This window comes from Triticum aestivum, chromosome 4D, assembly GCF_018294505.1.
Source record: "Triticum aestivum cultivar Chinese Spring chromosome 4D, IWGSC CS RefSeq v2.1, whole genome shotgun sequence".
NCBI lineage: Eukaryota > Viridiplantae > Streptophyta > Magnoliopsida > Poales > Poaceae > Triticum > Triticum aestivum.
The window spans coordinates 15765393-15778885 of NC_057805.1; positions in this window are offsets into that span (position 1 = coordinate 15765393).

Sequence of the window (13493 nt, forward strand, 5' to 3'; positions counted from 1 at the left end):
GGATGCAGTTGTCCGGACCCCGCAAGCCATACAACGGCGACCCCAATGGTCTGTGGAGTGGTTCCAACCGTAATTTTGTTGCAACCCGGAACCAAAGTGGACGGCCAGGGAAATGTTTGAGATCATCCACGATAGAGGCGGACAAGGAGATTTTTATGAGGACTGGCAGGTGGATGACTCGGAGCCCACCCAGGCCGGCTCATACATCTAGCCGGGCACACATCAGGGCTACACCCAGTCTGGCACGTACACCTAGCCAGGCACGCAGTCGGGCTACACCCAGTCCAGCGCGTACAACTAGCCGGGCACGGACATACGACAGCTGGATTGGGCCATGGGATAGCAGGAGCAGGAGGACGACGACGGCGACGATGATCTGGATGAATTTGTTGCCGATCCAAACAAGAGGGGTAGATAAGAAAGCTTCCACATGCGGGAGGACGAGTTGTTGTACGATGTATGGTTGACCACTAGCATTGATCCGATCCATGACATGGAGCAAAAGGGCACAACATTTTGGGCCAACATTCACTCTTGGTTTCATGAACACAAGCATTTCGAGCCCTACCCCGGCTCGCTCATCTGCAACCGTGGCACAAAGTGTCTCAACAATCGATGGTACATCATCCAAGAGGCTGTGTCAAAGTATTGTGGCCACTTGAGGCAACTCATCGCACGGTATCCAAGTGGTGCGCAAGTCATCGAGCAAGTAAGTTCATCATTTGGGCGGATATGCATTGTTTTGTACATCATTTGGCTTGATATGCATTGTTTTGTAGATCACTTGGCCAGATATGCATTGTTCAGATCATTGGCCGAATATGCATTGTTTTGTAGATCATTTGGCCGGACATGCATTGTTTTGGATCATTTGGCCAGATATGCATTGTTGACAACTTTTTTTGTAGCCTTACCGTGCGTGTAGTAGGTGTTATTGAAGTTGGAGAAGAAGAACTTTATCGTCATGCATTGTTGGTTGAAGCTAAATGGATATCCCAAGTGGAATCAATACATTGCCAAGACCATCGCCCATGGTACCGAGGAAGATGTCGGTGATCCAACCGACCCAACAAAAGAACCGCCTAACAAGTTTATACGAGGGTTCCGAAGAAAGAAGTGGGAGGAGGAGAGGGTGAAGCAAGCATGGGCGGCGGCCAAGATGGCAAAGAGGTTTGAGGGCATCTTGTCCAAGAAGGAGGAAGCATACTTTAAGTGTTTCGATGCCAAGGAGGAAAAAGGCGTAGGATGTTTAATATGTTGATGGTGGCGACCAAGAATAAGCTCAAACTCATAGAGATGAAGATTGAGATCATAGCCGCTTCAAAAGACACGGAGATGTTGACCTTGAAGATTGAGGATTTGCATGAAGACACAAGGGTGATCGTGCATGCCGTCTGTTTTGATATGTTGAAGTGGCAGAAGGAAGAGCTTGAGGCGGAGAAAGTGATTGCAGAGAAGGAGGAGGACAAGACGGCGGAGAAGGAGGCAGAGGCAACGACGGTAGATTGAGTGTGGAGGCTCGAATTGCCGTTCTGACAGGACAAAAAATTGTATGGATTGTCGGACGATATTCTCTTGCGATCGGGCATTTAAAAACATGCATACTTGCCCCTTTTTAGTTGTGATCGGGAGGATGTTATCCGGTGCTGATGTGATCCAACATGCTATGTGATCGGATGGATTTGAATTTCAAATTAGACATACTAGCGGACATTTAGCGGATAGCATTGGATGGCCGGCTCTCGCATCCGTGTCCCTAGACTGGTCCCCCAATTCATGGAAGGATGCGGTGTCCAGTTTAGGAGTCAGCATTGGAGATGCCCTAACACTATAATCATGAATGGGATAAAATTGTTTTACCCCCCCCCCCCCCAATGAGTGTCGTTGTAAACATGGCCTCATTCAGATCATCCATGGAGAAACCAGAGGAAGGATGGGCTAAGGCGAATGCTGATGGTGCACTAGCAAAGCAACAACGTACGGGAGGGGAATGGCTATGCAAATGCCATGATAGGTATGGTGGTTGTTTTGATGAAGATATAAGGACACTTATGTGTGATAGAGGGTATCATATTACAGGGTATGGATGCACTGGTGAAGTTTGCACCAACTCTCGAGGTGAGAAAGGGCAATGCACGGTGCCGAAGAGGCTAGCAAATTGCGGAAAGGTGAGAGTGCGTATATTCCATGGACTCACATTAGTCATAAAGAACTCACATACTTATTGCGAAGGACTATTAGCCCTCGAACAAAGTACTACTAGGTATGCCCCTAGAGGGAGGTTGGTAGGAGTTAACCATCGCGCGCCTCTGACCTCCACGCAATGGAAGACACTCAATAATAAATCATGCTCCAACTTCTTAGCATAACGAGAGACTACGTGCATGCTTCGGGAATCACAAACCTCAACATCAATATTCTTACTAAACCACAATTATTCACTAGTACCTCCCACATATTACCATCTCTATATCACAAAACTATTGCAAGGAATCAAACTTATCATATTGAGTGATCTACATGAAAGTTTTTATTATATCTCTCTTGAATACCTATCGTATCAGAACCAATTTTATAACCCGTACATGTTGCCATTACTAATTCATTAGACTCTCAAAAAGATATAAGCGAAGCATGAGAATGCAACTATTTCTTTAAAATATAACCATCGTCGTGCTCTAAAAGATATAAGTGAAGCACTAGATCAACTATCTAGCTCAAAAAATATAAGTGAAGCGCATATAGTATTCTAACAAATCGTGAATAAATGTGTGTCCCTCTTAAAATATGTGTGCAACAAGCAATGATTGTGGCAAACTAAGAAACCAAACAAAGCAAAGACTACAATAATACACGATGCTCCAAGCAAAACTCATATCATGTGATGAATAAAAATATAGCTCCAGGTAATATATCGATGGATTGTAGACGAAAGAGGGGATGCCATCCGGGGCATCCCCAAGATTAGATGTTGCGTGGTCCTTGAATATTACCTTGGGTGCCTTGGGCATCCCCAAGCTTAGGGTTTTGTCGCTCCTTATTCCTTCATCCATCGTGATCTCACCCAAAACTTGAAAAGTTCAGCACACAAAACTCAACAGAAACCTCGTGAGACCCGTTAGTATAACAAGCAAATCATAAACTTTAGGTATTGTTATCAACCCATTTATATTTTATCATTGCATAATAACTATTGTATTCTAACTGCTCTATGACTTATACCCCCCACCACCTGTAGCATTATTAAAACAAGCAAACTATGCAACGAAAACAGAATCTATCAAAAACAGAACAGCTTGTAATGATCTGAACAAAACGCGGTACTTCTGTAACTCCAAAAATACTGAAAATTAGGACAACGTGGGCAATTTGTGTATCAATCGTGTCTAAAAACTTCAAAATTTTATCACGTTCCAATGAATTTAAAGAATTCCTGTACTTGGTGAAGGAAATATGCCCTAGAGGCAATAATAAAGTTATTATTTATTTCCTTATATCATGATAAATGTTTATTATTCATGCTAGAATTGTATTAACCGGAAACATAATACATGTGTGAATACATAGACAAACAGAGTGTCACTAGTATGCCTCTACTTGACTAGCTCGTTGATCAAAGATGGTTATGTTTCCTAGCCATAGACATGAGTTGTCATTTGATTAACGGGATCACATCATTAGGAGAATGATGTGATTGACTTGACCCATTCCGTTAGCTTAGCACTTGATCGTTTAGTATGTTGCTATTGCTTTCTTCATGACTTATACATGTTCCTATGACTATGAGATTATGCAACTCCCGTTTACCGGAGGAACACTTTGTGTGCTACCAAACGTCACAACGTAACTGGGTGATTATAAAGGTGCTCTACAGGTGTCTCCGAAGGTACTTGTTGGGTTGGCGTATTTCGAGATTAGGATTTGTCACTCCGATTGTCGGAGAGGTATCTCTGGGCCCACTCGGTAATGCACATCACTATAAGCCTTGCAAGCATTGCAACTAATGAGTTAGTTGCGGGATGATGTATTACAGAACGAGTAAAGAGACTTGCCGGTAACGAGATTGAACTAGGTATTGAGATACCGACGATCGAATCTCGGGCAAGTAACATACCGATGACAAAGGGAACAACGTATGTTGTTATGCGGTCTGACCGATAAAGATCTTCGTAGAATATGTGGGAGCCAATATGAGCATCCAGGTTCCGCTATTGGTTATTGACCGGAGACGTGTCTCGTTCATGTCTACATAGTTCTCGAACCCGTAGGGTCCGCACGCTTAAAGTTTGATGACGGTTATATTATGAGTTTATGTGTTTTGATGTACCGAAGATAGTTCGGAGTCCCGGATGTGATCACGGACATGACGAGGAGTCTCGAAATGGTCGAGACATAAAGATTGATATATTGGAAGCCTATATTTGGATATCGGAAGTGTTCCGGGTGAAATCGGGATTTTACCGGAGTACCGGGGGTTACCGGAACCCCCCCCCCCCCGGGGCTTAATGGGCCTACATGGGCCCTAGTGGAAATAGAGGGCAGCAAGGGGTGTGTGGGGCGTGCCCCCCCAAGGCCCAAACCGAATTGGTTTAGGGCAAGGGGGGCCGGCCCCCTCTTTCCTTCTCCTCCTCTCCCTTTCCTTCCCCCTCTCCTACTCCTACTAGGAATAGGAGGAGTCCTACTCCTAGTGGGAGTAGGATTCCCCCTTGGCGCGCCTCTCCCTGGCCGGCCGCCTCCTCCCCTTGCTCCTTTATATACGGGGGCAGGGGGCACCCGAGAGACACAACAATTGATCGTTTGATCTTTTAGCCGTGTGCGGTGCCCCCCTCCACCATAGTCCACCTCGATAATACTGTAGCGGTGCTTAGGCGAAGCCCTGCGTCGGTAGAACATCATCATCGTCACCACGCCGTCGTGCTGACGAAACTCTCCCTCAACACTCGGCTGGATCGGAGTTCGAGGGACGTCATCGGGCTGAACGTGTGCTGAACTCGGAGGTGTCGTGCGTTCGGTACTTGATCGGTCGGATCGTGAAGACGTACGACTACATCAACCGCGTTGTGCTAACACTTCCACTCTCGGTCTACGAGGGTACGTGGACAACACTCTCCCCTCTCGTTGCTATGCATCACCATGATCTTGCGTGTGCGTAGAATTTTTTTGAAATTACTACGTTCCCCAACAGTGGCATCCGAGCCTGGTTTTATGCGTAGATGTCATATGCACGAGTAGAACACAAGTGAGTTGTGGGTGATATAAGTCATACTGCTTACCAGCATGTCATACTTTAGTTCGGCGGTATTGTTAGATGAAGCGGCCCGGACCGACATTACGCGTACGCTTACGCGAGACTGGTTCTACCGACGTGCTTTGCACACAGGTGGCTGGCGGGTGTCAGTTTCTCCAACTTTAGTTGAACCGAGTGTGGCTACGCCCGGTCCTTGCGAAGGTTAAAACAGCACCAACTTGACAAACTATCGTTGTGGTTTTGATGCGTAGGTAAGAACGGTTCTTGCTAAGCCCGTAGCAGCCACGTAAAATTTGCAACAACAAAGTAGAGGACGTCTAACTTGTTTTTGCAGGGCATGTTGTGATGTGATATGGTCAAGACATGATGCTAAATTTTATTGTATGAGATGATCATGTTTTGTAACCGAGTTATCGGCAACTGGCAGGAGCCATATGGTTGTCGCTTTATTGTATGCAATGCAATCGCCCTGTAATGCTTTACTTTATCACTAAGCGGTAGCGATAGTCGTAGAAGCATAAGATTGGCGAGACGACAACGATGCTACGATGGAGATCAAGGTGTCGCGCCGGTGACGATGGTGATCATGACGGTGCTTCGGAGATGGAGATCACAAGCACAAGATGATGATGGCCATATCATATCACTTATATTGATTGCATGTGATGTTTATCTTTTATGCATCTTATCTTGCTTTGATTGACGGTAGCATTATAAGATGATCTCTCACTAAATTATCAAGTATAAGTGTTCTCCCTGAGTATGCACCGTTGCGAAAGTTCTTCGTGCTGAGACACCACGTGATGATCGGGTGTGATAGGCTCTACGTTCAAATACAACGGGTGCAAAACAGTTGCACACGCGGAATACTCAGGTTAAACTTGACGAGCCTAGCATATAACAGATATGGCCTCGGAACACTGAGACCGAAAGGTCGAGCGTGAATCATATAGTAGATATGATCAACATAGTGATGTTCACCATTGAAACTACTCCATCTCACGTGATGATCGGTTATGGTTTAGTTGATATGGATCACGTGATCACTTAGAGGATTAGAGGGATGTCTATCTAAGTGGTAGTTCTTAAGTAATATGATTAATTGAACTTTAATTTATCATGAACTTAGTCCTGGTAGTATTAGCATATCTATGTTGTAGATCAATAGCTCGCGTTTAGCTCCCCTGTTTTATTTTGATATGTTCCTAGAGAAAACTGAGTTGAAAGATGTTAGTAGCAATGATGCGGATTGGATCCGTGATCTGAGGATTATCCTCATTGCTGCACAGAAGAATTATGTCCTTGATGCACCGCTAGGTGACAGACCTATTGCGGGAGCAGATGTAGACGTTATGAATGTTTGACAAAAGCTCGGTATGATGACTACTTGATAGTTTAGTGCACCATGCTTTACGGCTTAGAACCGGGACTTCAAAAATGTTTTGAAACGCCACGGAACATATAAGATGTTCCAAGAGTTGAAATTGGTATTTCATACTCATGCCCGTGTCGAGAGGTATTTGACCTCTGACAATATTTTGCCTACAAGATGGAGGAGAATTGCTCAGCTAGTGAGCATGTGCTCAGAATGTCTGAGCACTACAATCACTTGAATCAAGTGGGAGTTAATCTTCCAGATAAGATAGTGATTGACAGAGTTCTCTAGTCACTATCACCAAGTTACTAGAACTTCGTGATGAACTATAATATGCAAGGGATAACGGAAACGATTCCCAAGCTCTTCGTGATGCTGAAATCGACGAAGGTAGAAATCAAGAAAAACATCAAGTGTTGATGGTTGACAAGACCACTAGTTTCAAGAAAAGGGCAAAGGGAAGAAGGGGAACTTCAAGAAGAACGGCAAGCGAGTTGCTGCTCAAGTGAAGAAGCCCAAGTCTGGACCTAAGCCTGAGACTGAGTGCTTCTACTGCAAAGGAACTGGTCACTGGAAGCGGAACTGCCCCAAGTATTTGGCGGATAAGAAGGATGGCAAAGTGAACAAAGGTATATTTGATATACATGTTATTGATGTGTACTTTACTAGTGTTTATAGCAACCCCTAAGTATTTGATACTAGTTCAGTTGCTATGATTAGTAACTCGAAACGGGAGTTGCAGAATAAACAGAGACTAGTTAAGGGTGAAGTGACGATGTGTGTTGGAAGTGGTTCCAAGATTGATATGATCATCATCGCAGACTCCCTATACTTTCGGGATTAGTGTTGAACCTAAATAAGTGTTATTTGGTGTTTGCGTTGAGCATGAATATGATTTGATCATGTTTATTGCAATACGGTTATTCATTTAAGTTAGAGAACAATTGTTGTTCTGTTTACATGAATAAAACCTTCTATGGTCATACACACCAACGAAAAGGGTTTGTTGGATCTCGATCGTAGTGATACACATATTCATAATATTGAAGCCAAAAAGATGCAAAGTTAATAATGATAGTGCAACTTATTTGTGGCACTGCCGTTTAGGTCATATTGGTGTAAAACGCATGAAGAAACTCCATGCTGATGGGATTTTGGAATCACTTGATGCTTGCGAACCATGCCTCTTGGGCAAGATGACTAAAACGCCGTTCTCCGGAACAATGAAGCAAGCAACAGATTTGTTGGAAATCATACATACTGATGTATGTGGTCCGATGAGTGTTGAGGCTCGCGGCGGGTATCGTTATTTTCTGACCTTCACAGATGATTTGAGCAGATATGGGTATATCTACTTGATGAAACATAAGTCTGAAACATTTGAAAAGTTCAAAGAATTTCAGAGTGAAGTGGAAAATCATCGTGACAAGAAAATAAGATTTCTACGATCTGATCGCGGAGACGAATATTTGAGTTACGAGTTTGGTCTTCAATTAAACAATGTGGAATAGTTTCACAAATTCATGCCACCTGGAACACCACAGCATAATGGTGTGTCCGAACATCATAACCGTACTTTATTGGATATAGTGCAATCTATGATGTCTCTTACCGATTTACCACTATCGTTTTGGGGTGATGCATTAGAGACAGCTGCATTCACGTTAAATAGGGCACCATCTAAATCCGTTGAAACGACACCATATGAACTATGGTTTGGCAAGAAACCAAAGTTGTCGTTTCTTAAAGTTTGGGATTGCAATGCTTATAAGAAAAAGTTTCATCCTGATAAGCTCAAACCCAAATTGGAGAAATGTGTCTTCATAGGATACTCAAAGGAGACAGTTGGGTACACCTTCTATCACAGATCCGAAGGCAAGATATTCGTTGCTAAATTTGGATCCTTTCTAAGAGAAGGAGTTTCTCTCGAAAGAAGTGAGTGGGAGGAAAGTACAACTTGATGAGGTAACTGTACCTGCTCCCTTATTGGAAAGTAGTTCATCACAGAAACCAGTTCCTGTGACTCCTACACCAATTAGTGAGGGAGCTAATGATGATGATCATGTAACTTCAGATCAAGTTACTATCGAACCTCGTAGGTCAACCAGAGTGAGATCCACACCAGAGTGGTACGGTAATCCTATTCTGGAGGTCATGTTACTTGACCATGACGAACCTACGAACTATGAGGAAGCGATGATGAGCCCAGATTCCGCGAAATGGTTTGAGGCCATGAAATCTGAGATGAGATCCATGTATGAGAACAAAGTATGGACTTTGATTGACTTGCCCAATGATCGGTGAGCCATTGAGATTAAATGGATCTTCAAGAGGAAGACGGACGCTGATAGTAGTGTTACTATCTACAAAGCTAGAATTGTCGCAAAAGGTTTTCGACAAGTTCAAGGTGTTGACTACGATGAGAGTTTCTCACTCGTATCTATGCTTAAGTCTGTCCGAATCATGTTAGCAATTGCCGCATTTTATGAAATCTGGCAAATGGATAAACAAAACTGCATTCCTTAATGGATTTATTAAAGAAGAGTTGTATATGATGCAACCAGAAGGTTTTGTCAATCCTAAAGGTGCTAACAAAATATGCAAGCTCCAGCGATCCATCTATGGACTGGTGCAAGCATCTCGGAGTTGGAATATACGCTTTGATAAGTTGATCAAAGCATATAGTTTTATACAGACTTGCGGTGAAGCCTGTATTTACAAGAAAGTGAGTGGGAGCACTACAACATTTCTGATAAGTATATGTGAATGACATATTGTTGATCGGAAATAATGTAGAATTATTCTGCAAAGCATAAAGGAGTGTTTGAAAGGAGTTTTTCAAAGAAAGACCTCGGTGAAGCTGCTTACATATTGAGCATCAAGATCTATAGAGATAGATCAAGACGCTTGATAAGTTTTTTCAATGAGTACATACCTTGACAAGATTTTGAAGTAGTTCAAAATGGAACAGTCAAAGAAAGAGTTCTTGCCTGTGTTACAAGGTGTGAAATTGAGTAAGACTCAAAGCCCGACCACGGCAGAAGATAGAAAGAGAATGAAAGTCATTCCCTATGCCTCAGCCATAGGTTCTATAAAGTATGCCATGCTGTGTACCAGATCTATTGTATACCCTACACTGATTTTGGCAAGGGAGTACAATAGTGATCTAGGAGTAGATCACTGGACAGCGGTCAAAATTATCCTTAGTGGAATAAGGATATGTTTCTCGATTATGGAGGTGACAAAAGGTTCGTCGTAAAGGGTTACGTCGATGCAAGTTTTGACACTGATCCAGATGACTCTAAGTCTCAATCTGGATACATATTGAAAGTGGGAGCAATTAGCTAGAGTAGCTCCGTGCAGAGCATTGTTGACATAGAAATTTGCAAAATACATACGGATCTGAATGTGGCAGACCCGTTGACTAAACTTCTCTCACAAGCAAAACATGATCACACCTTAGTACTCTTTGGGTGTTAATCACATAGCGATGTGAACTAGATTATTGACTCTAGTAAACCCTTTGGGTGTTGGTCACATGACGATGTGAACTATGGGTGTTAATCACATGGTGATGTGAACTATTGGTGTTAAATCACATGGCGATGTGAACTAGATTATTGACTCTAGTGCAAGTGGGAGACTGAAGGAAATATGCCCTAGAGGCAATAATAAAGTTATTATTTATTTCCTTATTTCATGATAAATGTTTATTATTCATGCTAGAATTGTATTAACCGGAAACATAATACATGTGTGAATACATAGACAAACAGAGTGTCACTAGTATGCCTCTACTTGACTAGCTCGTTGATCAAAGATGGTTATGTTTCCTAGCCATAGACATGAGTTGTCATTTGATTAACGGGATCACATCATTAGGAGAATGATGTGATTGACTTGACCCATTCCGTTAGCTTAGCACTTGATCGTTTAGTATGTTGCTATTGCTTTCTTCATGACTTATACATGTTCCTATGACTATGAGATTATGCAACTCCCGTTTACCGGAGGAACACTTTGTGTGCTACCAAACGTCACAACGTAACTGGGTGATTATAAAGGTGCTCTACAGGTGTCTCCGAAGGTACTTGTTGGGTTGGCATATTTCGAGATTAGGATTTGTCACTCCGATTGTCGGAGAGGTATCTCTGGGCCCACTCGGTAATGCACATCACTATAAGCCTTGCAAGCATTGCAACTAATGAGTTAGTTGCGGGATGATGTATTACGGAACGAGTAAAGAGACTTGCCGGTAACGAGATTGAACTAGGTATTGAGATACCGACGATCGAATCTCGGGCAAGTAACATACCGATGACAAAGGGAACAACGTATGTTGTTATGCGGTCTGACCGATAAAGATCTTTGTAGAATATGTGGGAGCCAATATGAGCATCCAGGTTCCGCTATTGGTTATTGACCGGAGACGTGTCTCGGTCATGTCTACATAGTTCTCGAACCCGTAGGGTCCGCACGCTTAAAGTTTGATGACGGTTATATTATGAGTTTATGTGTTTTGATGTACCGAAGATAGTTCGGAGTCCCGGATGTGATCACGGACATGACGAGGAGTCTCGAAATGGTCGAGACATAAAGATTGATATATTGGAAGCCTATATTTGGATATCGGAAGTGTTCCGAGTGAAATCAGGATTTTACCGGAGTACCAGGGGTTACCGGAACCACCCCCCCCCCCCCCCCGGGGGGGGGGGCTTAATGGGCCTACATGGGCCTTAGTGGAAACAGAGGGCAGCAAGGGGAGTGTGGGGCACCCCCCCCCCAAGGCCCAAACCGAATTGGTTTAGGGCAAGGGGGTCGGCCCCCTCTTTCCTTCTCCTCCTCTCCCTTTCCTTCCCCCTCTTCTACTCCTACTAGGAATAGGAGGCGTCCTACTCCTAGTGGGAGTAGGACTCCCCCTTGGCGCGCCTCTCCCTGGCCGGCCGCCTCCTCCCCTTGCTCCTTTATATACGGGGCAAGGGGGCACCCCAGAGACACAACAATTGATCGTTTGATCTTTTAGCCGTGTGCGGTGCCCCCCTCCACCATAGTCCACCTCGATAATACTGTAGCGGTGCTTAGGCGAAGCCCTGCGTCGGTAGAACATCATCATCGTCACCACGCCGTCGTGCTGACGAAACTCTCCCTCAACACTCGGCTGGATCGGAGTTCGAGGGACGTCATCGGGCTGAACGTGTGCTGAACTCGGAGGTGTCGTGCGTTCGGTACTTGATCGGTCGGATCATGAAGACGTACGACTACATCAACCGCGTTGTGCTATGCTTCCGCTTTAGGTCTACGAGGGTACGTGGACAACACTCTCCCCTCTCGTTGCTATGCATCACCATGATTTTGCGTGTGCGTAGAAAATTTTGAAATTACTACGTTCCCCAACACTGGGCGCAAAAGTTTTTGTTTTTTCACAGAATCAAGTCAACTATCTACCAAATCATCCCAAAGGATTTACTTGGCACAAACACTACATAAACATAAAACACAATCATAATAGTAGCATAATTGTGTGAACACAAAAAAAAACACAAAAAATAAGATAACTATTGAGTTACCTCACCTCCCAACAAGCACTATTGTTTTACGTCTCTAGCTAGGCGTAATGCATAGTTTCAAGTATTGTCATCCTTGGTTTTCATGTCTTGAGGTATGTTTTTATTAGGAGGTTTTTCAAAAGCAATAGGGAACACATCTTCTACTAAAATTTTAGCATTCTCAAGACAACTTTCTTCAAATCCTAGTTGATTCCCTTTTACGGTCCAAGAATATTGCTGATTAATACCATTGAAAACTTGTTGGATAATATGTAAAGGAGGGATTTCTCTTTTAGCATTTTCATCAAAAGTATGGTGATCACGAAATATATATCTCATCATAAGATCTTCATCATATAAAATTTTATCAATCACAGGATGCTCATAACTCATATTATAGAAATCAAAATTTTCTCTAGCCTCTCGAACTATGTAATCAAATTCATTCATAAGATTAAGAGTAGCTATCGTTTTAGCCTTAGGATTGTTTATGACAGGTAACTCGTAGAACAACCTCCGTAAGGTAGGGTGAGTGCATAAATCTTCTTTCAAGTTTGAGAACGAGTGCAGAAATAGCTTCGGAGTAACTATTGGTTCTTTTAAGAATAGGAATATCATTGCAAACCAAATTTCCAATACAAGTAAAGAATTCCTGAATAATGCTTTTCCCAATGATGTTCCCACTTCTCGTCACAAAAAATTTAGTATCCAAATTTACGGGAACTTCTATTTTAGGAGACTTGCCATCCTCACTCCCAATAACAAATTGAGACATGGTGACAACTTCAAACAAAGCAAGCAAACAAGCAAATAAAAATATTTTTTGTTTTTTTATTAGAAGTGGGGGAGATGAAAAAGAGAGGCAAATGCAAATAAAAATAAGAGCAAGTAGATGATAGTTTGTGCGAAGGTACTTGATAGGTTTTGATGATGTCTCCCCGACAACGGTGCCAGAAAAGCTTTCTGCTACTTGTGATCTACGTTATCAATCCAGTAGAAGAATCACGCAAAGCCTCGCGAACAGCACCTGCACACACAAAAGCAAATACTTGCACCCAGCGCAAACAAGGGGGTTGTCAATCCCCTCGATGATTACTTGCAAGGATTAAATCTCGTAGTAGTGGGTAATAAAGTAAATTGCAAAACAAGAAAATTGTAGCAAGGTATTTTTATGTTTTTATATATGATAAAAGTAGACTCAGGGCCATAGTTTTCATTAGAGACTTTTTTTCGAACACATATCATACGATGGGTGAACAAATTATTGTTGGGTAATTGATAGAAAACGCATAGTTATGACAATATTCAAGGCAATGATCATGTA